The sequence below is a fragment of the Oryctolagus cuniculus genome, chromosome 19 (genome assembly GCF_051225735.1).
Source record: "Oryctolagus cuniculus isolate XC-2025 breed Fujian yellow rabbit chromosome 19, ASM5122573v1, whole genome shotgun sequence".
NCBI lineage: Eukaryota > Metazoa > Chordata > Mammalia > Lagomorpha > Leporidae > Oryctolagus > Oryctolagus cuniculus.
In genome coordinates, this window is record NC_142885.1 from 22876733 (window position 1) to 22904201 (window position 27469).

At 41.7% G+C, this 27469-nt stretch overlaps 1 long non-coding RNA gene across 1 annotated transcript in view; it reads left to right on the top strand.

Moving 5' to 3' along the window:
* The window catches only part of LOC127486036 (uncharacterized), a 52496-nt gene extending 25248 nt beyond the window's left edge, over nt 1-27248 (top strand). The window contains exon 3 of the long non-coding RNA XR_016226098.1: nt 26967-27248. This is a non-coding gene — a long non-coding RNA (uncharacterized LOC127486036). The remainder of the gene's footprint in view (nt 1-26966) is intronic.
* Nucleotides 27249-27469: the final 221 nt, after the last annotated feature.

Here is a 27469-nt window from a genome sequence, read left to right on the forward strand (position 1 = left end):
TTTTGTTAGTCTGGTTAGAAGATTATGTACTTTTTAAAATTTTATATCAGGTATGTAAATTTCATGTATTTCTTATATACAGATTCAAACATACTGATACTACTTCCCATGCTAGCATCTCTCAAGCCTGCACTCCCAGCCTTCTTCTTCCTCCTTCTCTTGTTCCCACTCTTAATTCTTCATCAGTTAAAGGTAGGGTGGGCAAGTTCCACGTGAGCTGCGTAGTGATCTTTTTTCAAAAAAATATATATTCTTAAGTGGCAGAGATCCAGAGATAGGGAAACACAGAGATAGAGGTCTTCCATCTGCTGCTTTGCTCCCGAAATGGCCACAGGGCCCATTGCTGGGCTGATCCAAAGCTAGGAGTCAGGAGTTTCTTCCAGGTCTCCCATATGGAGACTGCATTCAGTAAGAGTGGTAAAAGGGACATCTTTGTGTTGTTATATGTTTGACAAAATGATTTCACATTCTCCCCATCCAGCATGACATTGGCTGTTGGTTTGTCATACATAGCCATTATGATATTGATATGTATTCCTTCTGTGTATATTTTGTGTAGTTTTTAATCATTTTTTATTCTACTGATATCTGTATCTAATTAGATGATGTGGTTTTCAAAAGATTTATTTCATTTGTTTGCAAGATTTATACAGAGAGATATAAGTAGAGCAAGAGCAAAAGAGAAGGAGGGAGGGAGAGAGGTCTTCTGTTTGCTAGTTCATTCCCCAAAAGACCTTGATGGCCAAACTGAGCCATCAGGATCCAGAACCTTCTTCCAAGTCTCCCATGTGGCTGCGTGGCCCCAACTAATTGGGACATCCTCCGACATTTTCCCAGGCATGTTAGGAGGGAGCAGGATTGAAAGTGGAGCAGCCTGGATGCTAAATGGCACCCATATGAGATGCCGGCATTATGTGTTTTGGATTTAACCCTCTGTAACACAGCGCCAGCCCAGACAATGTGGTTTTATTCTTCCATTTTTTTGATAAAATTCATCATGCGTATTAATTTGCAAATGTGGAACATCATGGCATTTCTGATATAAATTCCAATTGAAGGTTTTATGTGAGCTTCAGCATGTGGTTTTGGTTTTGTTAGGCTAGAATTTTGTTAAGAATCTTTGCATCTTTTTCATTATGCATATAGGCCTTCAGTTTTCTTTGTATTTCATGTTTTGTTATCTTTTGTGGTTAAGGTAATGCCGGCCTCTCAAAAAGTGTTTGTTAGAGTTGAATCCTACTGCTTCCAGTTTATTATTTTGAAATAGTTGTAAAAGTATTGGAGTTGCTTTTTAAAGCTTCAAGCTCCTTGGATACCTTTATTCAAAGGTATTTAAATTTTAGTAGCTATTGTGAATGGAATGGATCTTCGAAGTGGTTTCTCAGCCCTGATATTGTGTGTATACAAATTCTATTGATTTTTGTGTGTTGATTTTATATCCTGCCACTTTTCCAAACTCTGTTATGAGTTTTAATGGTCTCGTGGTGGAGTTTCTTGGTTCCCCCATTTATAAAATCATGTCCTTTTGAAGGAGGGATAGCTTGACTTCCTCCTTCCCAATTTGTATCCATTTGATTTCTTTTTCTTGCCTAATGGCTCTAAAACTTCCAGATCTATATTGAATAGCAATAATGAGAGTGCATCCTTGTCTGTTTCCAGATCGTAGTTGGGAATGCTTCCAACTTGTCCCCATTCATAAGATGCTATCAGTCGGTTTGACATAAATTGCCTTGATTGTGTAGAGGAATGTTCTTTCTGTTGTCAGATTCCCTGAGGTTTTCTTTCTGAAAGGTTTTTGCATATTTTCCAGCTGTTTTCATCTATTGAAATAATTATGTTTTTTAAATATTTATTTAATTGAAAGTCAGATTTATGGAGTGAGGGAGATTTTCCAAGAATTTCCAATTCATTGGCAAACAGTACATTGTAGGAATTCCAGATAGTTGTTTTTATTATTGGGTTTCTATTATTACAGTTTGTTTTTCATTTCTGATTTTACTGATTGGGGTCTTATTCCTGTTTTGTTGTTGTTGTTGTTTTGGAGATTTTCAGCAATTTTCTAAAAAATATTTTTTAACCAGATTTTCATATCAGTGATCTTTTTATTTTTTTTTAGACAGGCAGATTTAGACAGAGAGAGAGACAGAAAGGTCTTCCTTTTCGTTGCTTCATTCTCTAAATGGCCGCTCTGGCTGGTGCACTGCGCCGATCTGAAGCCAGGAGCCAGGTGCTTCCTCCAGATCACCCACGCGGATGTAGGGCCCAAGCACTTGGGCCATCCTACACTGCACTCCCGGGCCACAGGAAAGAGCTGGACAGGAAGAGGTGCAACCGGGACAGAATCTGGCACCCCGACCAGAACTAGAATCCGGTGTGGCAGCGCCGCAAGTGGAGGATTAGCCTATTGAGACATGGCGCTGGCCTCAATGATCTTTTATAATGTTTTTCTTCAGCTTTGTTCATTTCTTCTCAAATTTCCATGATTTCTGTCATCCTACTAATTTGGAGTTTGATACGTTGTTTTTCTAGATTTTGTGATGCATTGAAAAGCTCATTTATTTGATTCCTTTCCAATATCTTGTTGTAGGCACAAGTTGTTATAAAGTTTCCTGTTAACATTGCATTTGCTGTGTCCCATACGTTTTGCTATGTTGTACTGTTATCTTTAATCATTTCCAGAAATTTCTGGATTTTCATTTTGATTTCTCCTAAGACCAACCATTCATTCAGGAGCATGTTGCTCGGACTCCACGTGTTTGCATATATTCTGGAGTTTCCTAAGTTGTTGATTTCCTGTTTCCTTTCATTTTGATCATAGAAGATGCATGAACTGATTTCAGTTATTGAGTTTTCTAGGCTTGCTTTATATCCTATCATATGTTGTGTCCTAGAGAAAGTTCCAGGGACTGATGAGAAGAATATGTATTCTGCAAGTTGTGGGATGAAATGTTCTGAGTTAGTATTTCAAACAAGGCAGCCTGTTCTCAGGGACAAAGTGATGAGCAACTGTGTCACCTACAATTTTGACATAGGGGAGGGGCTAGGAAACGACCAAGAGAAGACAGTTCAGGTGTTCTTGTAAGATACTGTTTTTTAGTTAAGAGATCCAAATTCCATGCATTTCATAAATGCAATTTAGGTACACAGTGATAGTCCCTACCCTACCTCCCTGTCAGGGGCATAACACATTGTGCACTTGTTTGTCTGACTCCGGGCAGCAACCCTGGCACTGACCAGGCCAAGGATGCTGGGCAGGTATCTGCCGTTCAGTAGCCCTGGCCATGGGCAGTTTGGCAGAGCTGTGCGCCATGTGGGAGAGGCTGGGTGTTAGCCCGGGAGGTGTAGAGAGCTCCACACTGCCCTGAGCTTCTGGTGGGCTGGATTGGGAGCAACGATGCCCTTGGAGTGCTCCTGATCATGGTGAGCACAGGAAAGGCATGTCAGGCTGGGGCTCAGGCTGCAGCCCCTGGTTCTTCAAGGCAGTGCGGCCTGTTCTGCTGACGCTGTGTTTCTCGGAGGAAGGGATGGGTGTTAGTTGAGTGGTACTTACGCAGTAGGCCTAGGGGAGAAGTAGGCTATATCCAAGGCAGTGTCGTTGTTGGCTGGCATTGGCAGTAGCGGTTCAGTAGGCTTGTAGAGTGCAGGATGGACTTGTTGTGTTTAAGTTTTTGGACAGAGAGATGCCCAGGGCCTGCCTCAAAGGATGGGGGATCCCGGTGCTTCCCAGCAGTGTTTTCCCTGCAAATCCACTGGTTCAGAGGCAGCGGGGGTTGGGCAGGGGCTCAGGTGTGAGGAAGCCATGATGCAGCTGTCTGCCTCACCTCCCCCCCTAAGAAGGACTCAGATGTGAAACTAATGCAGAGTGGACACTTAACCTCAGCTGCCAGGCAATCTTGTTCTTCTGGAGACTCTCGACTTCCTGTCATCAGTTCATGGACATCAGGTTTTATTCCATATCTCAGCTATTGTGAACTGAGCTGCAGTAAACCTGGAGGTACAGATAACCCTTTAAAATCTGCTGATTTCATTTCCTAGGGGTAAATCACCAGGAGAAGGATTGCTGAGTCATATGGAAGATTTATTTTCAGCTTTCTGAGGTATCTCCATACTGTCTTAGGCAGTGTCTTCCCCAGGTTACATTTCTACCAACAGTGTATTAGGGTAGCATAGTGCCAGATCCTCAGCAGCATTTATCATTTGTTGATTTTAGTATGAGAGCCATTCTGACTGTGGTGTGGTGAAACCTGATGGCTAGCGATCCTGAGCCTTTTTTCATGTGTCTGTTGGCCATATGAAGTTCCTCTCTTGAAACATGCCTGTTCAAGTCCTTTGCCTATTTTTAAATGGAATTTTTGTTTTGTTGTTGTTGAGTTCCTTGAACTCTTTGTAGATTGTGGCTATTAATCTTTTATAAGTTTTATAGTTGGCAGATTATTTTCTCTTATTCAAAGCCTCTTGACTTTGCTCTTTTTAGATTCTGGATATTAATCTTTATTTTTTGACAGGCAGAGTTAGACAGTGAGAGAGAGGGAAACAGAGAGAAAGGTCTTCCTTTTTCCATTGGTTCACCCCCAATTGGCTGCTGCGGCTAGCACACCACGCTGCTCCAAAGCCAGGAGCCAGGTGCTTCTCCTGGTCTCCCATTTGGGTGCAGGGCTCAAGCACCTGGGCCATCCTCCATTGCACTCCTGGCCACAGCAGAGGGCTGAACTGGAAGAGGAGCAAGAGGGACAGAATCTGGCGCCCTGACCGGGACTAGAACCCAGAGTGCTAGCGCTGCAGGTGGAGGATTAGCCTATTGAGCGGCAGCGCTGGCCTGGATATTAATCTTTTATCAGTTTCATAGTTAGCAAATAGTTTCTCCCATCCTTTTGGTTGCCTCTTTACTTTTCTGAGTGTTCCTTTTGTAGTGCAGAAGCTTCTCAGCTTGATGGAATCACATTTGTTTGTTTCAGCTTTTATTGTGCTACTGGCATTTTTTCCCAGAAATATTTCTTTAAGCCAATGTTTTCCAGTATTCCCCAATGTTCTCTAATAATATGATGATATTGAGGTTTAGATTTTGTTCCTTGACGTGTTTTAGTTGCTTTTTGTATAAGGTGGAAAGTATGGGTCTTCTTTCATACTTCTGCATGTAGAGGTCCAGTTTTCTCAGGACCTTTTTATAAAGAAACGGTCCTTTGAACCTGGGATTGATCTTTAGCTCCTTCTTGAAAGATAGATTAGTTGTAGATGTGTGCGTTATTTCAGGTGTTTCTTTTCTGTTCCATTGTTGTCATTTTTTTTTTTTGCCTATAGCATGCTGTTTTGATTGTAACTGTCCTGTGCCGTGTCTTGCAATCTGTTATTGTGATGCTTCAAGTTTTGTCAATGTTGTTTAAGGTTGCCTTCTCTATTCAGATGTTCTGTGTTTTCATATGAATTTTAGCATTGTTTTCTCTCCATCTGGGCAAAATGCTATTTGACCTTTGCTTGGGATCCCATTGTGTCTGTAAATTGCTTATGGTAGAATGGATATTTGCATTATGTTGATTTTGCCAATGAGTCAACGTGGAAGATTTTTCCATTTTTGTGTGTCGTCTTCCATTTCTTAATGTTTTGTAACTTTATTGTAGACATTTTCATGGATATGAAATTGGACACAGAGTTGACAGAGAAGTTCAGCTGCTGGGTAATCTTCCATTTCTGGGGACTGCTCTGCTTTCTTGTAAAACCCAGCTGTGCCTTCACCCTGGACAGGAGCAACTGGTTAGTAGTACATGTGGCTGTGTCCTGTTGATGGCAGCCCTTGGGCCCAAGGAGGAGAGAAGGGAAGGGAAGGGAACCCTGTGCCCTGGGGTTGGGCTGCCAGGCTGACAGCAAAGTGGACTTCCAGACTTTGTGAAGGAAGGTCAAGTGGTGGGAGCCCTATATACATGTGGAGACAGAAATGTGGGGGTCTAGTGTTCCTAGAATAGAGGAACCACAGAGACAGAGTTGAATAAGATATTGGGGAATGATTTCCCTGGGGCTTTGCCGAGAATTGTGGGGCAAAGAACATGCTAAGAAGGGAAGAATGGTTGTCCAGGCAGTGGGAGGGGAATCTGGGAGGAAAACTGTCAAATGTTTAATCAGAGGAAAAACATAAGAGTCTGGTTTGGAGAGATGTGGTAATAGTTGTTTGGGTTTTAGATTTTCAGGCTAAGGACGATGGGATTGCAAGTACTTCATGCAGTGGGAGTGGAGGGTTAGATGCCATGGAAGAACCTGGGGCGTGCAAGGTTTTGGGAGCTGAAAACAGTTTGTGTCTGTATGTCACCATCCTATGATAGAAAAAGGAAAATGGAAGGATTGTGGGGAGGAAGGCAGGCAACTTTGAGGAGAGTTGTAATAGGGAAGAGCTGTAATAGGTCTGCTTGTAAGAACTAGTGGAGTATCAGAGTGTGAGGTCCAGGATAGGCCCTGGGGAGAAACCTTACGAAAAGTGAGGGAAGGGATATCAGGAGGCGGGCAGAGGGAACTTTCAGGAGGGACTGGGGAATGGGTGCTGAGTTAATCAGGAAATTTGACCAAAGTGTGCAGACTACCAAGAGATAGAGAAGATGTTATCTGAAAGAAAACTGGGTTGATAGGGGTCTTGGGAACAGGGAGAACCTGTTTTAGCCTATGAATGAAGTTTGTGGCTTGTGGAAGTCAGAATATGGGCAGAGGAGTTTCTCTTGGTAAATATATTTTTCTTGGCTTTCAAAGGAGTGTCTGCTATGTGCCCACATTTGTTCTAGTTATTTAAGATATTGCAGAGAGCATCATGAGGGTCAATGAAAAAGTCTGTGGAAAGAGGAATTTGTAAGTTTGTTTCATTGTGTGTGTGTGTGTGTGTGTGTGTGTCTGTGTACAGAGAGATAGAGAATTATTCTTATCCATTCAACTGATGATGTTTGAAGTCCTTGACAATTTCTTGTTTTCCCTGCCATGAAGCATACTGCAATAAATATTGTGGTGAACGTATCTCTGATACAATACGTTCATGTATTTTGGGTTATATCAGTAGAGGAATTGTTCCATCATATGACAAGTCTGTTTTTATTTTCTTAAGAAATCTTTATATCGTTTTCCACAGTAGTTGCACTAATTTAAATTTTTACCACCAGTATGTAAGTGTTCCACTTTTCCCACATCCTCCTCCTCATTGTGACTCTCTGTCCTTTCGGTTTTAGCCAGTATATACGTGTGAGCTGATATCCCATTGTGGTTTGGACTTGCATTTCCCTGATAGCTTGTGATGTTGAGCATTTTTTCCTATATTTGTTGGCCATCTGTGTATCTATGGGGAACTGTCTGTTGCGTTCCTTTGGCAATTTCATAACCTGATTGGTGGTTTTTTTGCTGTTTTTTTTTTTTTAAGTTGCAAATATATTCTTTTCTTTCTTTCTATTTTTTTAAACTTTTATTTAGTAAATATAAATTTCCAAAGTACAGTTTATGGATTACAATGGCTTCCCCCCATAACTTCCCTCCCACTCGCACCTCTCCCATCTCCAGCTCCCTCTCCCATTCCATTCACATCAAGATTCATTTTCAATTATCTTTATATACAGAAGATCAATTTAGTATATATTGAGTAAATATTTCATCAGTTTGCACCTGCACAGAAACACAAAGTGTAAAATACTGTTTCAGTACTAGTTATAGCATTACTTCACGTAGGACAACACCTTAAGGACAGATCCCACATGAGGAGTAAGGACACAGTGACTCCTGTTCTTGACTTAACAATTTGGCACTCTTGTTTATGGCATCAATAATCTGCCTAGGCTCTAGTCATGAGTTACTGAGGCTATGGAAGCCTTTTGAGTTCGCCAACTTCGATCTTATTCCCACAGGGTCATAGTCAAAGTGGAAGTTCTCTCCTCCCTTCAGAGAAAGGTACGTCCTTCTTTGATGGCCCCGTTCCTTCCACTGGGATCTCACTCGCAGAGATCTTCCACTTAGGTCTTCTTTTTTTTTCTTACCCCAGAGTGTCTTGGCTTTCCATGCGTAAAATACTCTCATGGGGTCTTCAGCCATTTCTGACTGCCTTAAGGGCTGATTCTGAGGCCAGAGTGCCATTTAGGACATCTGCCATTTTATGAGTCTGCTGTGTATCCCGCTTCCCATGTTGGATTGTTCTCTCCCTTTTTGATTCTGTCAGTTAGTATTAGCAGACACTAATCTTGTTTTTGTGATCCCTGTGATTCTTGGACCTATCAGTGTGATCAGTTGTGAACTGAAATTGATCACTTGGACTAGTGAGATGGCATTGGTACATGCAATCTTGATGGGATTGAATTGGAATCCTCTGGCAGGTTTCTAACTCCACCATTTGGGGCAAGTTCAAATGAGCATGTTTCAAAATGTACATCTCCTCCCTCTCTTATTCCCACTCTTATATTTAACAGGGATCACTTTTCAGTTAAAATTTAAACACCTAAGAATAATTGTGTGTTAATTACAGAGTTCAACCCAATAGTACTAGAACAAAATGTACTAAAAGGGATAAAGTATTAAATTGTACAGCAACAGTGATGACAAGGGCTGATCAAGTCACTGTTTTTCATTGTGTCCATTTCACTTCAACAAGTTTCCCCTTTGGTGCTCAGTTCGTTGTCACTGATCAGGGAAAACATATGATATTTTCCCTTTCGGACTGGATTAATTCAGTCAGCATGGTGTATTCCAGATTCCTCCATTTTGTTGCAAATGACCTGATTTCATTATTTTTGATTGCTGTATAGTATTCTATAGAGTGCATTTCCCATAATGTCTTTATCCAGTCTACTATTGATGGGCATTTCGGTGATTCCAGGTCTTAGCTATTGTGAATTGAGCTGCAATAAACATTAATGTGCAGACCGCTTTTTTGTTTGCCAATTTAATTTCCTTTGGGTAAATTCCAAGGAGTGGGGTGGCTGGGTTGAATGGTAGGGTTATGTTCAGGTTTCTGCTGAATCTCCAGACTGACTTCCATAGTGGCTTTAACAGTCTGCATTCCCACCAACAGTGGGTTAGTGTCCCTTTTCCCCACATCCTCGCCAGCATCTGTTGTTGGTAGATTTCTGAATGTGAGCCATTCTAATTGGGGTGAGGTGAAACAGCTTGTGATCTTGAATATTTTTTCATGTGTCTGTTGGCCATTTGGATTTCCTCTTTTGAAAAATGTCTATTGAGGTCCTTGTCCCATCTCTTAAGTGGGTTGTTTGTTTTGATGTTGTGGAGTTTCTTGATTTCTTTGTAGATTCTGGTTATCAACCCTTTATCTGTTGAATAGTTTGCAAATATTTTCCCATTCTGTCCATTGCCTCTTCACTTTCCTTACTGTTTCTTTTGCAGTACAGATACTTCTCAATTTGATGCAATCCCGAATGGTAATTTTGGCTTCAACTGCCTGTGCTTCCCGGGTCTTTTCCAGAAATTCTTTGCCTGTGCCAATATCTTGAAGGGTTTCTCCAATGTTCTCTAATAACTTGATGGTGTCAGGTCGTAGATTTAGGTCTTTAATCCACGTTGAGTGGATTTTTGTGTAAGGTGTAAGGTAGGGGTCTTGCTTCATGCTTCTGCATGTGGAGATCCAGTTTTCCCAGCACCATTTATTGAATAGACTGTCCTTGCTCCAGGAATTGGTTTTAGATCCTTGATCAAATATAAGTTGGCTGTAGATGTTTGGGTTGATTTCTGGTGTTTCAATTCTGTTCCATTGGTCTATCCATCTGTTTCTGTACCAGTACCATGCTGTTTTGATAACAACTGCCCTGTAGTATGTCCTGAAATCTGGTATTGTGTTGCTTCCGACTTTGTTTTTGTTGTACAAGATTGCTTTAGCTATTCAAGGTCTCCTGAGTCTTCATATGAATTTCAGCATGATTTTTTCCAGATCTGAGAAGAAGGTCTTCGGTATCTTGATTGGTATTGCATTGAATCTATAAATTACTTTTGGGAGAATGGACATTTTGATGATATTGATGCTTCCCATCCATGGGCATGGAAGATTTTTCCATTTCTTGGTATCCTCTTCTATTTCTTTCTTTAAGGTTTTGTAATTTTCATCGTAGAGATCTTTAACATCCTTGGTTAAGTTTATTCCAAGGTATTTGATTGTTATTGTAGCTATTGTGAACGGGATTGATCTTAGAAGTTCTTTCTCAGCTGTGGCATTGCCTGTGCATACAAAGGCTGTTGGTTTTTGTGGATTGATTTTATATCCTGCTACATGGCCAAATTCTTCTATGAGAACCAATAGTCTCTTAGTGGAGTTCTTTGGATCCCCTAGATAAAGAATCATATCATCTGCAAAGAGGGATAGTTTGATTTCTTCCTTCCCAATTTGTATCCCTTTAATTTCTTTTCTTACCCAATAGCTCTGGCTAGAACTTCCAGAACTATGTTGAATAGCAGTGGTGAGAGTGGGCATCCCTGTCTGTTACCGGATCTCAGTGGAAGTGCTTCCAACTTTTCCCCATTCAATAGGATGCTGGCTGTGGGTTTTTCGTAAATTGCTTTGATTGTATTGATGAATGTTCCTTCTATACCCAGTTTGCTTAGAGTTTTCATCATGAAAGGGTGTTGTATTTTATCAAATGCTTTCTCGGTATCTATTGAGATAATCATATGGTTTTTCTTTTGCAGTGTGTTAATGTGGTGTATCACATTGATTATTTTGCACACATTAAACCATCCCTGCATACCAGGGATAAATCCCACTTGGTCTGGGCGGATGATCTTTCTGATGTGTTGTTGCATTCTATTGGCGAGAATTTTATTGAGGATTTTTGCATCTATGTTCATCAGGGATATTGGTCTGTAATTTTCTTTCAATGCTGCATCTTTTTCCGGCTTAGGAATTCAGGTGATGTTGGTTTCATAGAAAGAATTTGGGAGGATTCCCTCTTTTTCGATTGTTCTGAATAGTTTGAGTAGAATTGGAGTCAGTTCTTCTTTAAATGTCTGGGAGTATTCAGCATTGAATCCATCTGGTCCTGGGCTTTTCTTGTTGGGAGGGCCTTTATTATTGTTCCAATTTCTGTCTCAGTTATTGGATTTTTAGGTTTTGTATGTCTTCCTGGTTCAATTTAGGTAGGTTGCATGTGTCCAGGAATCTATGTGTTTCTGATAGACTTCCCTGTTCGCTGGCATGCAGGTCCTTGTAGTAATTTCTGATGATTCTTTTTATTTCTGCGGTGTCTCTGTTACATTTCCTTTTTCATCTCTGATTGTATTGATTTGGGTCATCTTTTTTTAGTTAGTTGGGACAGTGGGGCATCAATTTTGTTTATTTTTTCAAAAAACCAGCTCCTCGTTTGGCTGATTTTTTGTAATGTTGTTTTGGATTCAATCCTATTGATTTCTTCTCTGATTTAAATTATTTCTCTTCTCCTACTAGATTTGGGTCTGGTTTTCTGCAGTTTTTCTAGATCCTTGAGATACAAGTTCAGTTAAAAGACACCGAATGGCTGAATGGGTTAAGGAACAAAACCCATCTATTTGCTGCTTACAAGAAACACATCTTTCCAACAAAGATCCATACAGACTGAAAGTGAAAGGATGGAAAAAGATATACCATGCCAACAGAAATGAAAAAAGAGCGGGCGTAGCCATCTTAATATCGGACAACATAAACTTTACCACAAAAACTGTTAAGAGAGACAAAGAGGGACACTATATAATGATTAAGGGATCAATACAACAAGAAGATATAACAATTATCAAGGTATATGTATCTAACTACAGGGCACCAGTTTATCTAAAAGATTTTAACGGACTTAAAGGGAGACTTAGACCCCAATACAATAGTACTGGGGGACTTCAGTACTCCATCTCAGAAATAGACAGATCAACAGGACAGAAAATCAACAAGGATACAGTAGATTTAAATGACACTATAGCCCAAATGGATCTAACAGATCTATACAGAACTTTCAATCCTACAGCTAAAGATTTTACATTCTTCTCAGCAGTACATGGAACCTTCTCTAGGATTGACCACATACTAGGCCATAAAGCAAGTCTCAGCAAATTCAAAAGAACTAGAATCATACCATGCAGCTTCTCAGACCATAAAGGAATGAAGTTGGAAATTAGCAACTCAGGAATCCCTAGAGCATACACAAACACATGGAGATTGAACAACATGCTCCTGAATGAACAGTGGGTCATAGAAGAAATTAAAAGAGAAATCAAAAATTTTCTGGATGTAAATGAGGATAAGAGCACAACATACCAAAACTTATGGGACACAGCAAAAGCAGTGTTAAGAGGCAAGTTTATAGCAATAGGTGCCTACATCAAGAAATTGGAAAGGCACCAAATAGATGAGCTTTCAATTCACCTCAAGGATCTAGAAAACCTACAGCAAACCAGACCCAAATCTAGTAGCAGAAGAGAAATAATTAAAATCAGAGAAGAAATCACAACAGGATTGAATCCAAAAAAAAACATTACAAAAAATCAGCCAAACGAGGGGCTGTTTTTTTGAAAAAATAAACAAAATTGACGCCCCATTGGCCCAACTAACTAAAAAAAAAAGAAGAGAAAGACCCAAATCAATAAAATCAGAGATGAAAAAGGAAACGTAACAACAGACACCACAGAAATAAAAAGAATCATCAGAAATTACTACAAGGACTTGTATGCCAGGAAACAGGGAAACAAATCTATCAGAAATGGATAGATTCCTGGACACATGCAACCTACCTAAATTGAACCAGGAAGACATTGAAAACCTAAATAGACCCATAACTGAAACAGAAATTGAAACCGTAATAAAGGCCCTTCCAACAAAGAAAAGCCCAGGACCAGATGGATTCACTGCTGAATTCTACCAGACATTTAAAGAAGAACTGACTCCAATTCTACTCAAACTATTCAGAACAATCGAAAAAGAGGGAGTCCCCCAAATTCTTTCTATGAAACCAGCATCACCTGAATTCCTAAGCCGGAAAAAGATGCAGCATTGAAAGAAAATTACAGACCAATATCCCTGATGAACATAGATGCAAAAATCCTCAATAAAATTCTCGCCAATAGAATGCAACAACACATCAGAAAGATCATCCGCCCAGACCAAGTGGGATTTATCCCTGGTATGCAGGGATGGTTTAATGTGCGCAAAACAATCAATGTGATACACCACATTAACAGACGGAAGAAGAAAAACCACATGATTATCTCAATAGATGCAGAGAAAGCATTTGATATAATAGAACACCCTTTCATGATGAAAACTCTAAGCAAACTGGGTTTGGAAGGAACATTCCTCAATACAATCAAAGCAATCTATGAAAAACCCACAGCCAACATCCTATTGAATGGGGAAAAGTTGGAAGCATTTCCACTGAGATCCGGTAACAGACAGGGATGCCCACTCTCACCACTGCTATTCAACATAGTTCTGGAAGTTCTAGCCAGAGCTATTGGGTAAGAAAAAGAAATTAAAGGGATACAAATTGGGAAGGAAGAAATCAAACTATCCCTCTTTGCAGATGATATGATTCTTTATTTAGGGGACCCAAAGAACTCTACTAAGAGACTATTGGAACTCATAGAAGAGTTTGGCAAAGTAGCAGGGTATAAAATCAATGCACAAAAATCAACAGCCTTTGTATACACAGACAATGCCATGGCTGAGGAAGAACTTCTAAGATCAATCCCATTCACAATAGCTACAAAAACAATCAAATACCTTGGAATAAACTTAACCAAGGACATTAAAGATCTCTACGATGAAAATTACAAAACCTTAAAGAAAGAAATAGAAGAGGATACCAAGAAATGGAAAAATCTTCCATGCCCATGGATGGGAAGCATCAATATCATCAAAATGTCCATTCTCCCAAAAGTAATTTATAGATTCAATGCAATACCAATCAAGATACCGAAGACCTTCTCAGATCTGGAAAAAATCGTGCTGAAATTCATATGAAGACTCAGGAGACCTTGAATAGCTAAAGCAATCTTGTACAACAAAAACAAAGTCGGAAGCAACACAATACCAGATTTCAGGACATACTACAGGGCAGTTGTTATCAAAACAGCATGGTACTGGTACAGAAACAGATGGATAGACCAATGGAACAGAATTGAAACACCAGAAATCAACCCAAACATCTACAGCCAACTTATATTTGATCAAGGATCTAAAACCAATTCCTGGAGCAAGGACAGTCTATTCAATAAATGGTGCTGGGAAAACTGGATCTCCACATGCAGAAGCATGAAGCAAGACCCCTACCTTACACCTTACACAAAAATCCACTCAACGTGGATTAAAGACCTAAATCTACGACCTGACACCATCAAGTTATTAGAGAACATTGGAGAAACCCTTCAAGATATTGGCACAGGCAAAGAATTTCTGGAAAAGACCCGGGAAGCACAGGCAGTCAAAGCCAAAATCAACTATTGGGATTGCATCAAATTGAGAAGTTTCTGTACTGCAAAAGAAACAGTCAGGAGAGTGAAGAGACAACCGACAGAATGGGAAAAAATATTTGCAAACTATGCAACAGATAAAGGGTTAATAACCAGAATCTACAAAGAGATCAAGAAACTCCACAAAAACAAAACAAACAACCCACTTAAGAGATGGGCCAAGGACCTCAATAGACATTTTTCAAAAGAGGAAATCCAAATGGCCAACAGGCACATGTAAAAATGTTCAAGGTCACTAGCAATCAGGGAAATGCAAATCAAAACCACAATGAGGTTTCACCTCACCCCGGTTAGAATGGCTCACATACAGAAATCTACCAACAACAGATGCTGGCGAGGATGTGGGGAAAAAGGGACACTAACTAGCCGGCGCCGTGGCTCAATAGGCTAATCCTCCACCTTGCGGCGCCGGCACACCGGGTTCTAGTCCCGTTTGGGGCGCCGGATTCTGTCCCGGTTGCCCCTCTTCCAGGCCAGCTCTCTGCTATGGCCAGGGAGTGCAGTGGAGGATGGCCCAGGTGCTTGGGCCCTGCACCCCATGGGAGACCAGGAAAAGCATCTGGATCCTGGCTCCTGCCATCGGATCAGCGCGGTGCGCCGGCTGCAGCGGCGGCCATTGGAGGGTGAACCAACGGCAAAGGAAGACCTTTCTCTCTCTGTCTCTCTCTCTCACTGTCCACTCTGCCTGTCAAAAATTAAAAAAAAAAAGGACACTAACCCACTGTTGGTGGGAATGCAAACTGGTCAAGCCACTATGGAAGTCAGTCTGGAGATTCCTCAGAAACCTGAATATAACCCTACCGTTCGACCCAGCCATCCCACTCCTTGGGATTTACCCAAAGGAATTTAAATTGGCAAACAAAAAAGCGGTCTGCACCCTAATGTTTATTGCAGCACAATTCACAATAGCCAAGACCTGGAACCAACCTAAATGCCCATCAACGGTAGACCGGATAAAGAAATTATGGGGTATGTACTCTTTAGAATACTATACCGCAGTAAGAAACAACGAAATCCAGTCATTTGCAACAAAATGGAGGAATCTGGAACACATCATGCTGAGTGAAATAAGCCAGTCCCAAAGGGACAAATACCATATGTTCTCCCTGATCGGTGACAACTGACTGAACACCAAAAAGGAAACCTGTTGAAGTGAAATGGACACTATGAGAAACGGTGACCTGATCAGCATAGCCCTGACTGTTAATGAAGTACTTAATTCATTATCCCTCTTAGTAGTTCTTTTTTTTTTGGTCTGTTCTACTTAATATGACTGGTTTTATTCTGTAATTAATACACAGTTATTCTTAAGTGTTGAAATTTAACTGAAATGTGATCCCTGTTAAACATAAGAGTGGGGATAAGAGAGGGAAGAGATGTACAATTTGGGACATGCTCAAGCTGACTTGCCCCAAATGGTAGAGTTAGAAACATACCAGGGGACTCCAATTTAATCCCATCAAGGTGGCATGTACCAGTGCCATCTCACTATTCCAAGTGATCAATTTCAGTTCACAATTGTCATAATGAAAGGACTAAGAGTCAAAGGGAGCACATAAACACGTCTAGTACCTGCTAATACTAACCGATAGAATAAATAAAGGGGAGAGTGATCCAACATGGGAAGCGAGATACTCAGAAGACTCATAGAATGGCGGATGTCCTAAACAGCACTCTGGCCTCAGAATCAGCCCTAAAGGCATTCGGATCTGGCTGAAAAGCCCATGAGAGTATTTCAGGCATGGAAAGCCAAGACACAATGGCAAAAAAAAAAAAAAAAACAAAAAAAAAACAAAGAAACCTAAATGAAAGATCTCTGTGAGTGAGATCCCAGTGGAAAGAACAGGTCTTCAAAGAAGGAGGTACCTTTCTCTGAAGGGAGGAGAGAACCTCCACTTTGACTATGACTGTGTCTAAACAAGATAAGAGTCGGAGAACTCAAGGGGCTTCCATAGCCTTGGAAACTCATGACTGGTGCATAGGGAGATTACTGATGCCATAAACAGGAGTGTCAATTTGTAAAGTCAACAACAGGAGTCACTGTGCACTTACTCCTCATGTAGGATCTCTGTCCTTAATGTGCTGTACATTGAGACTTAATGCTATAACGAGTACTCAAACAGTATATTTCACTTTGTGTTTCTATGGGGGTGCAAACTGTTGAAATCTTTACTTAATGCATACTAAACTGATCTTCTGTTGAAGAAATTATTAATTCCCAACTTGACTCTCACTGGGATTAAACATGACAATAGGTCTGATCTGATTTCATCATCATTTAAAAAAATCATCTATTATTTTTCACTTTATTATTCTGTATGGGAGCAAACTTGAAATCTTTACTTAATGTATGCTAAACTGATCTTCTGTATATAAAGAGAATTGAAAATGAATCCTCATGTGAGTGGAAGGGGAGAGGGAATGGGAAAGGGGAGGGTTCCGGGTGGGAGGGACGTTATGGGGGGGAGGCCATTGTAATCCATAAGCCGTACTTTGGAAATTTATATTCATTAAATAAAAGTTAAAAATAAAATCTAGCTCCTGAAGGAGAGTTAAGTCATGTGGAGTCTTACTATCCCCCCAAACCAAGTGATCTACCTATAGGCATTTGTACTGTCTTCACAATTTTTAATTATTGGAAATCATTGCCTTAAGAATAAAGATGCTGAGTAATAATAATAAAAAAAAAAACAACCAGCTCCTCATTTGGCTGATTTTTTTTGTAATGTTGTTTTGGATTCAATCCTATTGATTTCTTCTCTGATTTTATTTATTTCTCTTCTCCTACTAGATTTGGGTCTGGTTTGCTGCAGTTTTTCTATATCCTTGAGATACATTGAAAGCTCATTTATTTGGTGCCTTTCCAATTTCTTGATGTAGGCACCTATTGCTATAAACTTGCCTCTTAACACTGCTTTTGCTGTGTCCCATAAGTTTTGGTATGTTGTGCTCTTATCCTCATTTACTTCCAGAAAGTTTTTGATTTCTCTTTTGGTTTCTTCTGTGACCCATTGTTCATTCAGGAGCATGTTGTTCAATCTCCATGTGTTTGTGTATGCTCTAGGGATTCCTGAGTTGCTAATTTCCAACTTCATTCCTTTATGGTCTGAGAAGCTGCATGGTATGATTCTAGTTCTTTTGAATTTGCTGAGACTTGCTTTATGGCCTAGTATGTGGTCAATCCTAGAGAAGGTTCCATGTACTGCTGAGAAGAATGTAAATTATTTAAATGTAGAATGAAAAGTTCCGTATATATCTGTTAGATCTGTTTGGGCTATAGTGTTGTTTAAATCTACTGTATCCTTGTTGATCTTCTGTCCTGTTGATCTATTTCTGAGATGGAGTATTGAAGTCCCCCTGTACTATTGTATTGGAATCTAACTCTCCCCTTAAGTCCCTTAACATATCTTTTAAATAAACCAGTGCCCTGTAGTTAGGTGCATATACATTGATAATCGTTATATCTTCCTGTTGAATTGATCCCTTAATCATTATATAGTGTCCCTCTTTGTCTCTCTTCACAGTTTTTGTGGTAAAGTTTATGTTGTCTGATATTAGGATGGCTACACCCACTCTTTTTCATCTCTGTTGGCATGGTATATCTTTTTCCAGCCTTTCCCTTCGTCTGCATGCATCTTTGTTGGAAAGATGTGTTTCTTGTAAGCAGCAAATAGATGGGTTTTGTTCCTTAACCCATTCAGCCAATCTGTGTCTTTTAACTCTAGAGTTGAGGCCATTAACGTTCAATGTGACTATTGATTAGTAGTAACTTTGCCCTGCCATTTTCTCAAAGATATTTTCTAATATGTGCTTTGAACTTCCTCTGATCTTTTGCTGTGAGGTTTCCTTACTTTACCTTCTTTCATATTGATGCCCGTGTTTATATCTTTGTGTTTAACACATCTTTAAACATGTTTTGCAGTGCTGGACGAGTGGCAACATATTCTTTCAATTTTTGTTTGCTCTGAAAGGTCTTTACTTCACCTTGATCCACAAATCATAGCATTGCAGGATATAATATTCTGGGCTGGCGGTTTTTCTCTCTTAATATCTGGGCAATGTCTCACCATTCCCTCCTAGCCTGTAGGTGCTGTGAGTCTAATTGGAGATTAGATTTCTCTTCACTATCACACTTTCCTTTTCCACTAATTTCTGCATTTCATTTTGATTCCTCCTTAAGATTTCATTTTCATGAGAGAGATTTTCTATCCTGTCCAGAAAGGATTTCTGCAGTTCAAGAATTTGTTTTTGAAAAATTCTAAATGTTTTTATCATAAATTTTTTTGAAATCCGTATCCTGCATTTCTTCTATCTCATCATCTTCATAATCTTGGCTTGGGGTGTCTTGTTCATTTGGGGGCGTCATAATGTCTTCCTTGTTCTTGTTTCCTCGGTTTCTGCATTTGTTGCTTGGCATTGTGGAGATATTCTTTGGATTCTTCTTCCCTCGCTGTGGTGTTTTTTCTTGTTATATACTATGACTGTATTAAGTGGACTGTCTGCTTTTGATGGAGCCTTAGAGGCTTGAGATGGGTGTGGCCAGAGTGCTCTGTTTGGTTCTTCAGGGTTAAGGGTCTGCCAAAGGTGACACACCCAGGTTAGGCATGATAAATCTCTCTCTCTCTCTGTCTCTCTCTCTCTTCCTTTTTTTTTTTTTTTTGATTCAGAAGGGAAGAATTTCCGCACAGCTGAGCGGAATATTAGGCAGTCAGCTTCTGATCTCTGGCTCCTGTGGGTTCAACATTCATCTGCTCTTTCCCAAGGATGACACCAAGACTCTGTGGTACACCGACTGTGGGCTCAAATTCCCTTGCAGTCTCCCAGCAGGTTGCCAAGGTTACCAAATTGTAGCGTCTCTGGCGAGTACTCACATAAACACTGAGTTCTCTCACCCACCATCTCTTTTTTCACAGTCTCAGTTCATTAGCTCCATGCATTCACTAGGTCCTAACCTTCTGTTATTTCACCCCCCCAGAGTCAGGTTTTTCTGGTTGGCTGATGGCGGGCACTGCTTTAAGTATGTCCAAAATGACGCCTGCTCTTTGTCTTGCTTGCTTTTTAGAGGTGAGCGGAGAGAGAGAGACTTGTGTCCATACTGGTCCCCCCTTTTTTTTCCTCTCTCCTCTAGTTAGCCTGATGAACTTTCCCCCACAAGACTTCAAGCCCTTAATGAGAAACCACTACAGATTTTTTGGTTTGTTTGGGGGATTTATTTGTTTATTTGAAAGTCAGAGTATCAGAGAGGGAGGGAGAGACAGAGATGTTTCATCCACTGGCTATAAGAAGCCAGGAGCCGGGGGCCCCACGTTGTCTCCCCACAAGGGTGACAGAGGCCCAAACAATCGACCCACCCTCAACAGCCATTCCTCAGGCCTCTAAAAGGGTGCTGGATCAGAAGTGGAGCAGCCAGGGCAGGCACTGTTCCCCACAATGGATTCCAGCGCTGCTGGTGGCCCTACCCACTACACCACAACACTGGTATCTGGCCTCACTGTTTTTGACCATACTTGTAAGAACAGTCTTCTGAGAAGTGCACGGCTGCCCCATCTCAGTTGATTTTTTATAAATGATGAGAGATATGGATCTAATTCCATTCTTCTACACGAATACATCTAGCTTTGCCAGCACCGTTTGTTGAAGAGATTATCCTTACACCGATGAAAGGTCTGAACCCTTTTGTCAAAAATCAGGTGGCCATAAGTATTTAGATTAACTTAGGGATTCTCTGTTTCGCTCCATTGGTATGTATCAGTTTTTTTATTGCCAGGCATATGGTGTTTTAATTAGTACACTTTTTTAGTATGCTGTGAAGTCAGGTATTGTGATGTCTCCAGCTTGATTTTTATTTCATCAGGATCACCTTAGCGGTTCTGGATCTTCTGTGGTTCTGTATGAATTGGAGGGTTGTTTTTTCTAATTCTGTAAAGAATGTCATTGGTATTCTGTAGATTTCTTTCCATGAAATAGATATTTTAATGATACACATTCTGCCAATCCACAAGTAAGGAATATCTTTCCTTTTTTTGTGTGTCCTTGATTATTCTTTGGTCAGTGTTTGATAATTTTTATTGTAGAGCTCTTTCACTTATTTGATTAAATTTATTCCTAAATATACTGATTTTTGTTCCCTCTTAACATTGCATTTGCTGTGTCCCATACATTTTGTTATGTTGTACTGTTATCTTCAATCATTTCCAGAAATTTCTTGATTTCCATTTTGATTTCTCCTACGACCCACCATTCATTCAGGAGCATGTTCCTCGGTCTCCATGTGTTTGCGTATGTTCTGGAGTTTCTTGAGTTGTTGATTTCCCGTTTCCTTGCATTTTGGTCATAGAAGATGGGTGAAATGATTTCAGTCATTGAGTTTACTAGGCTTGCTTCTGGCCTATCATATGTTGTGTCCTAGTGAATGTTCCAGGGACTGATGAGAAGAATGTGTATTCTGCTAGTGTGAGATGAAAACTTCTGAGTTAGGACTTCAAACAGGGCAGCCTGTTCCCCAGGACACAGTGATGAGCGACTGTGTCACCTACAATTTTGACATAGGGGAGGGGCTAGGAAACGACCAAGAGAAGACAGTTCAGGTGTTCTTGTAAGATACCGTTTTTTTAGTTAAGAGATCCAAATTCCATGCATTTCATAAATGCAATTTAGATACACGGTGATAGTCCCAACCCTCCCTCCCTGTCTGTGGCACAACACATTGCACACTTGGTTGTCTGACTCCAGGCAGCAGCCCCAGAACTGACCAGGCCACGATGCTGGGTGGGTATCTGCCGTTCAGTAGCCGTGACCATGGGCAGTTTGGCAGAGCTGTGCACCATGTGGGAGTGGCTGGGTGTTAGCACGGGAGGTGTAGAGAGCTCCACACTGCCCTGAGCTTCTGGTGGGCTGGATTGGGAGCAACAATGCCCTTGGAGTGCTCCTGATCATGGTGAGCACAGGAAAGGCATGTCAGGCTGGGGCTCAGGCTGCAGCCCATGTTTCTTCAAGGTAGTGTGGCCTCTTCCGCTGACACTGTGTATTCTTGGAGGAAGGGGCAGGTGTTAGTTGGATGGTGCTTGCATAGTAGGCCTCGGGGAGAAGTAGGCGATGTCTGTGGGAGTGGTGTCGAGGTTGAGGCCAGCTGGCAGTGGCATTGGCGGTAGTGTTACGGTAGGCTTGGAGAGTGCATGAGGGATTTGCTGCGTTTAAGCTTACGGACAGAGAGATGCCCAGGGCCTGCCTCAGAGGATTTGGGAACCGGGGCTTCCCAGTGGCATTCTCCCCCGAAATCTGCAGGTTCAGAGGCAGTGGGGGTGGGCGGTGGCTCAGCCATGAGGAAACCGAGAAGCAGATGCCTGCCTCCCCTCCTGCCTCCCAGAGGACACGGATGTGAAATTAACCCAGAGTAGACTAGTGTTCTCTAGTAATTTGATGATACTGAGTTTTAGATTTTGTTCCTTGAAGTGTTTTTAGTTGCTTTTTTTTTTTTTTGACAGGCAGAGTGGAAAATGAGAGAGAGAGATAGAAAGGTCTTCCTTTTCCGTTGGTTCACCCTCCAATGGCCACTGCAGCCGGCGCATTGTGGCCAGCGCACCACACTGATCTGAAACCAGGAGCCAGGAGCCAGGTGCTTCTCCTGGTCTCCCATGTGAGTGCAGGGCCCAAGGATCCGGGCCATCCTCCACTGCACTCCTGGGCCACAGCAAAGAGCTGGCCTGGAAGAGGGGCAACCAGGACAGAATCCGGTGCCCCGACCGGGATTAGAAACCGGTGTGGTGCGCCGCAGGTAGACGATTAGCCTATTGAGCCACAGCGCCAGCCATTTAGTTGCTTTTTGTATAGGTGTAAGGTATGGGTCTTCTTTCAGAGTTCTGCATATCTGTGCAGTTTTCTCAGGACCATTTTTTGAAGAAACTGTCCCCTGTACCTGGGATTGATCTTCGGCTCCTTCTTGACAGATAGATTAGTTGTAGATATGTGTGTGTTATTTCAGATGGTTCTTTTCTGTTCCTTTGTTCTGTATGTCAGTTTTTTTTACTATACCAAGCTGTTTTGATTGTAACTGTCCTGTTCTGTGTCTTGCAATCTGTTATTGCGATGCTTCGAGTTTTGTCAATGTTGTGTAAGGTTGCTTTCTCTATTCAGATGTTCTGCGTTTTCATATGAATTTTAGCATTGTTTTCTCTCCATCTGGGCAAAATGCTATTAGACCTTTGCTTAGGATCCCATTTTGTCTGTAAATTGCTTATGGTAGAATGGATATTTGCATTATGTTAATTTTGCCAGTGAATCAGTATGAAAGATTTTTCCATTTTTGTGTGTCTTCTTCCATTTCTTTAATGTTTTGTAACTTTTTTGGCTGGTGCCACGGCTCACTAGGCTAATCCTCCGCCTAGCGGCACCAGCACACCGGGTTCTAGTCCCGGTCGGGGTGCCGGATTCTGTCCCGGTTACCCCTCTTCCAGGCCAGCTCTCTGCTGTGGCCAGGGAGTGCAGTGGAGGATGGCCCAAGTGCTTAGGCCCTGCACCCCATGGGAGACCAGGAAAAAGCACCTGGCTCCTGGCTCCTGCCATCGGATCAACGCGGTGCGCCAGCCGCAGCATGCCAGCTGTGGTGGCCATTGGAGGGTGAACCAACAGCAAAGGAAGACCTTTCTCTCTGTCTCTCTCTCTCACTGTCCACTCTGCCTGTCAAAAAAAAAAACTTTTTTGCAGACATTTTCATGGATATGAAACTGGACACCGAGTTGACGCTGAATTTCAGCTGCTGGGTAATCTTCCATTTCTGGAACCTCCTTGGCTTCCTGGTAAAACCCAGCTGTGCCTTCACCCTGGACAGGAGCAGCTGGTTAGTACATGTGGCTGTGTCCTGTTGATGGCAGCCCTTGGGCCCAAAGGGGAGCGGAGGGAATGGAAGGGAACCCTGTTCCTGCAGTTGGGCTGGCCAGGTTGAGAACAAGGTGGACTTCCAACCTTTGGGATGGAGGGTCAAGTCGGGGAGCCCTATATACATGTGGAGACAGAATGTGGGGGCCTAGCATTCCTAGAATTGAGTGGGGGCCACAGAGACAGAGGTGAATAAGATGTTGGTGAATGGGTTCCCTGGTTCTTTGTAGTTTATTAAGGGCCATAGAACATGCTAAGAAGGGAAGACTGGTTGTCCAGCCAGTGGGAGGGAGACCTGGAAGGAGAACTGCATGTGTTGACTCAGAGTACAAAACATAAGATGTATGGTTTTGGGAGACATGGTAGTAGTTGTTTGGGTTTTAGAGTTTCAAGCTAAGGATGATGGGATTGTAAGTACTTCATGCAGCGGCAGTAGAGGGTTAGATTCAATGGAAGAACCTAGGGCATGCAAGGTTTTGGGAGCTGAAAACAGGTTATTTCTGTATGTCACTATCCTATGATAGGGAATATGGAAGGATTGTATGGAGAAAGGCAGGCGACTTTTAGAATTGTAATAGGGAGGAGCCGGTAGGTCTACATGTAAGTACTAGTGGAGGCCGGCGCCGAGGCTCACTATGCTAATCCTCTGCATTGCGACTCCAGCACACCGGGTTCTAGTCCTGTTTGGGGTGCCAGATTCTGTCCTGGTTGCCCCTCTTCCAGGCCAGCTCTCTGCTGGGGCCTGGGAGTGCAGTGGAGGATGGCCCAAGTGCTTGGGCCCTGCACCTGTATGGGAGACCAGGAGTAGCACCTGGCTCCTGCCTCGGATGAGCGCAGTGCGCCGGCCACAGCACGCCAGCCACGGTGGCCATTGGAGGGTTAACCAACGGCAAAAGGAAGACATTTCTCTCTGTCTCTCTCTCTCACTGTCCACTCTGCCTGTCAAAAAAAAGAAAAGGAAAAAAAGAACTAGTGGAGCATCAGAGTGTTAGACCCGGGACAGGGCCTGGGGAGCAACCTTAGGAAAAGTGAGGGAAAGGGTATCAGGAGGCAGGCCGAAGGAACTTGCAGGAGGGACCTGGGAATGTGTGCTGATTTAATCATGAAATTCGACCAAAGTCTACAGAGTACCAAGAGTTGGAGAGGATCTTATCTGAAATAAAATAAGGGTTAATAGGGGGCTTGGGTACATGGAGAACCTGATTTCGCCTGGGAATGAAGTTTGTGGCTTGTAGTCAGCTTATAGAAGTCAGAATTATAGCAGAGGACTTTTTCTTGGTAAATGTGTTTTTTTTTCTTTTTTTTTGCTTTCAAAGGAGTGTCTGTGATGTACCCACATTTGTTCTAGTTATTTAAGGTATTGCAGAGAGTGTCATGAGGGTTTTTGAAAAAGTTTGTGGAAAGAGGGATTTGTAAGGTTGTTTCACTGTGTGAGAGTGCACACGCGTGTGTGTGTGTGTGTGTGTGTGTATGTAGAGTATTATGCTTACGCATTCATCTGATGAAAATTTCTTGTTTTCGCTGCCGTGAAGCATACTGCAATAAATATTGTGGTGTACGTATCTCTCTGATACAATATGTTCATGTGTTTTCGGTTATATCCAATAGATGGGTTGCTCCATCATATGGCAAGTCTATTTCTGGTTTCTTAAAAATCTCCATACCATTTTCCACAGCAGCTGCACCAATTTACATTTCCACCACCAGTGTGTAAGTGTTCTTCTTGTCCCACATCTTCCTCATCATTGTGACTCTCCATCCTTTGGGTTTTAGCCAGTATGTACGTGTGAGCTGATATCCCATTGTGGTTTGGATTTGCATTTCCCTCATAGGTTATGATGTTGGGCATTTCTTCCTGTATTTGTTGGCCATCTGTATATCTATGGGAAACTGTCTGTTGAGTTCCTTTGGCCATTTCATATCTGGATTGGTTGTGTTTTTCTTGCTGCTATTTTTTTCTAAGTTGCAGATGTATTCTTGATATTTATCCTTTGTCAGATAGGTAGCTGACAGATATCTTCTGCTCATTCTGTTGTATGTCTCTTCCATCTGTGATGACTTCCTTTGCTGTGCAAAGCTTTTAATTTCATTTAATCCCATTTGTTTAGTTTTGATTTTTCTGCTGGTCTTTGAGGGTCTTTTGCAAGGGCCATTGCCTATTCCAGTGCCTTCGAGCTTTTCTTTGTATTACCTTCAAAAAGCTTCATAGTCTCGGGTTATAGATTTAGGTCTCTGATCCGTTTTGAGTTGATTTTCCTATTTTATGGGAGTTATGAATCTAATTTCGATGTTCTACACAGATACATCCATTTTTGCCAACAGCATTTGTTGAAGAGTTTTTCCTTACTCCAATGGATAAGTCTGAATCCTAAAAATCTGGTGTTGTACATATTTGGATTAATATTGGAGCTCACCTTGTTTTCTTCCATTGGTCTGTGTGTCACTTTTTCTGCAAGTGCTTTGATATTTTGTTTAGTGTACATTTGTAGAATACTTTGGATCAGGTATTGTGAGGCATCTAGGCTAATTTTGTTTTGTCTTTTTTCTCAGGAACACCTTATCTATTCTGGATCTTGTGTGATTTTGTATGAATTTTCGGTTTGTTTTATGTAATTCTGTAAAGAATGTCATCGGTGTTTGGATACACATTTAATTGAATCTTTAGGTAGCTTTAGGTGGGTTAGAGATTTTAATTATACTGATTCTTCAAATCCACCAAAAGGGATATCTTTCCATTTTTTGTGTCCTTTGTGATTTCTTTCATCAGTGTATGGCGATTTTCATGATAGAGCTCTTTGGCTTCTTTGGTTACATTTAGTCTTAAACATTTGATTTCTGTTGTTATTATCTTTGGGATTTTTTTGATTGCTGTGTCAGTGAGTTCATCATTAAGGAATAAACACTGCTGCTTACACAGTATGCTTATTTGTAACCTGTGACTTCACTTAATTGTTTCACCAGTTCTAGCAGCGTGTTTGGTGGATTGTTTTCATTTTTTCTCGTACCATAGCATGTCACCTGCAAGCATTTAGAATTTCAATTTCTCTTATATAATCTAGGTGCTATTTCTTTCTTTCTACTCCTTTCTTTCTCTTGTGAAAATTTACAGTACTGCATTCTGTCAGAGTGGTAAAAGGGGACATCCTTGTGTTACATGTTTGACAAAAATGCTTTCACTTTTTGCCCATCCAGCATGCCATTGGCTTCAAATTGTCATACATAGCCTTTATGATTTTGATACCTATTCCTTTTATACCTACTTTGTGGCGGTTTTTTTTTCTTAATAATGAATGGGATTGAATCTTTTCAGGTTATTTTTCTGTATCTAATGAGATGATAATGTGTTTTTTTTTTTAAAAAAAAGCTTTATTGCATTTTTGCAAGAATTACAGAGAGAGAAACATTGTGAGAACAGGTGAGCAAGAGAGAGAGGGAGAGAGAGAGAGGTGTTATAGGCTGCAGCAGTATGGTAGGCTTGGAGAGTGCAGGAGGGATTTGCTGCATTTAAGCTTATGGGACAGAGATGCCCAGGGCATCTACCCAGCAGCATTCTCCCCCCAAATCTGCAGGTTTGGAGGCACAGGGGGGCAGCAGATCTATTGTGAGGAAGCCAAGAAGTGGATGTCTGTCTACTCTGCTCCCTCCCACAGAGCACGGATGTGAAACTCACCCAGAGTGGACGCTGAAGCTCAGCTGCCGGGTGTTCTTCCAGTTCTGGAGACTGCACAGCTTCCTGCTCAATGTCAGCTGGACCTTCTTCCGGGAGAGAAGCAACTGGTGAGCATATGTGGCCCCCTTAGTTGTGTCCATGTCCTGAGTGCACAAGGGGAAGGGAAGGGATAGCCCGTTCCCAGGGGTTGGGCGGCCCAGGCTGACACGATGTAGACTTCCACCCTGTGGCAGGGAGGGTCATGTGGGGTAGCCCCACAGGCATGGGGAGAAATGCAGGGGCCTGGTGGGCTTCAGCAGAGTGTGAGAGCATGGAAACAGGAGTGGGTAGTATGTTGGAGAATGAGTTCCCCAGGGCTCTGCAGAGCACTAGGGGCCAAAAAACATGGTAATAGGGGAATACTTGGGTATGCAGGAAATGGGAGGGAGACCTGGAGGACAAGTGTGTGCTGTTGAGTCAGAGTACAAAACCCAAGAAGTCTGG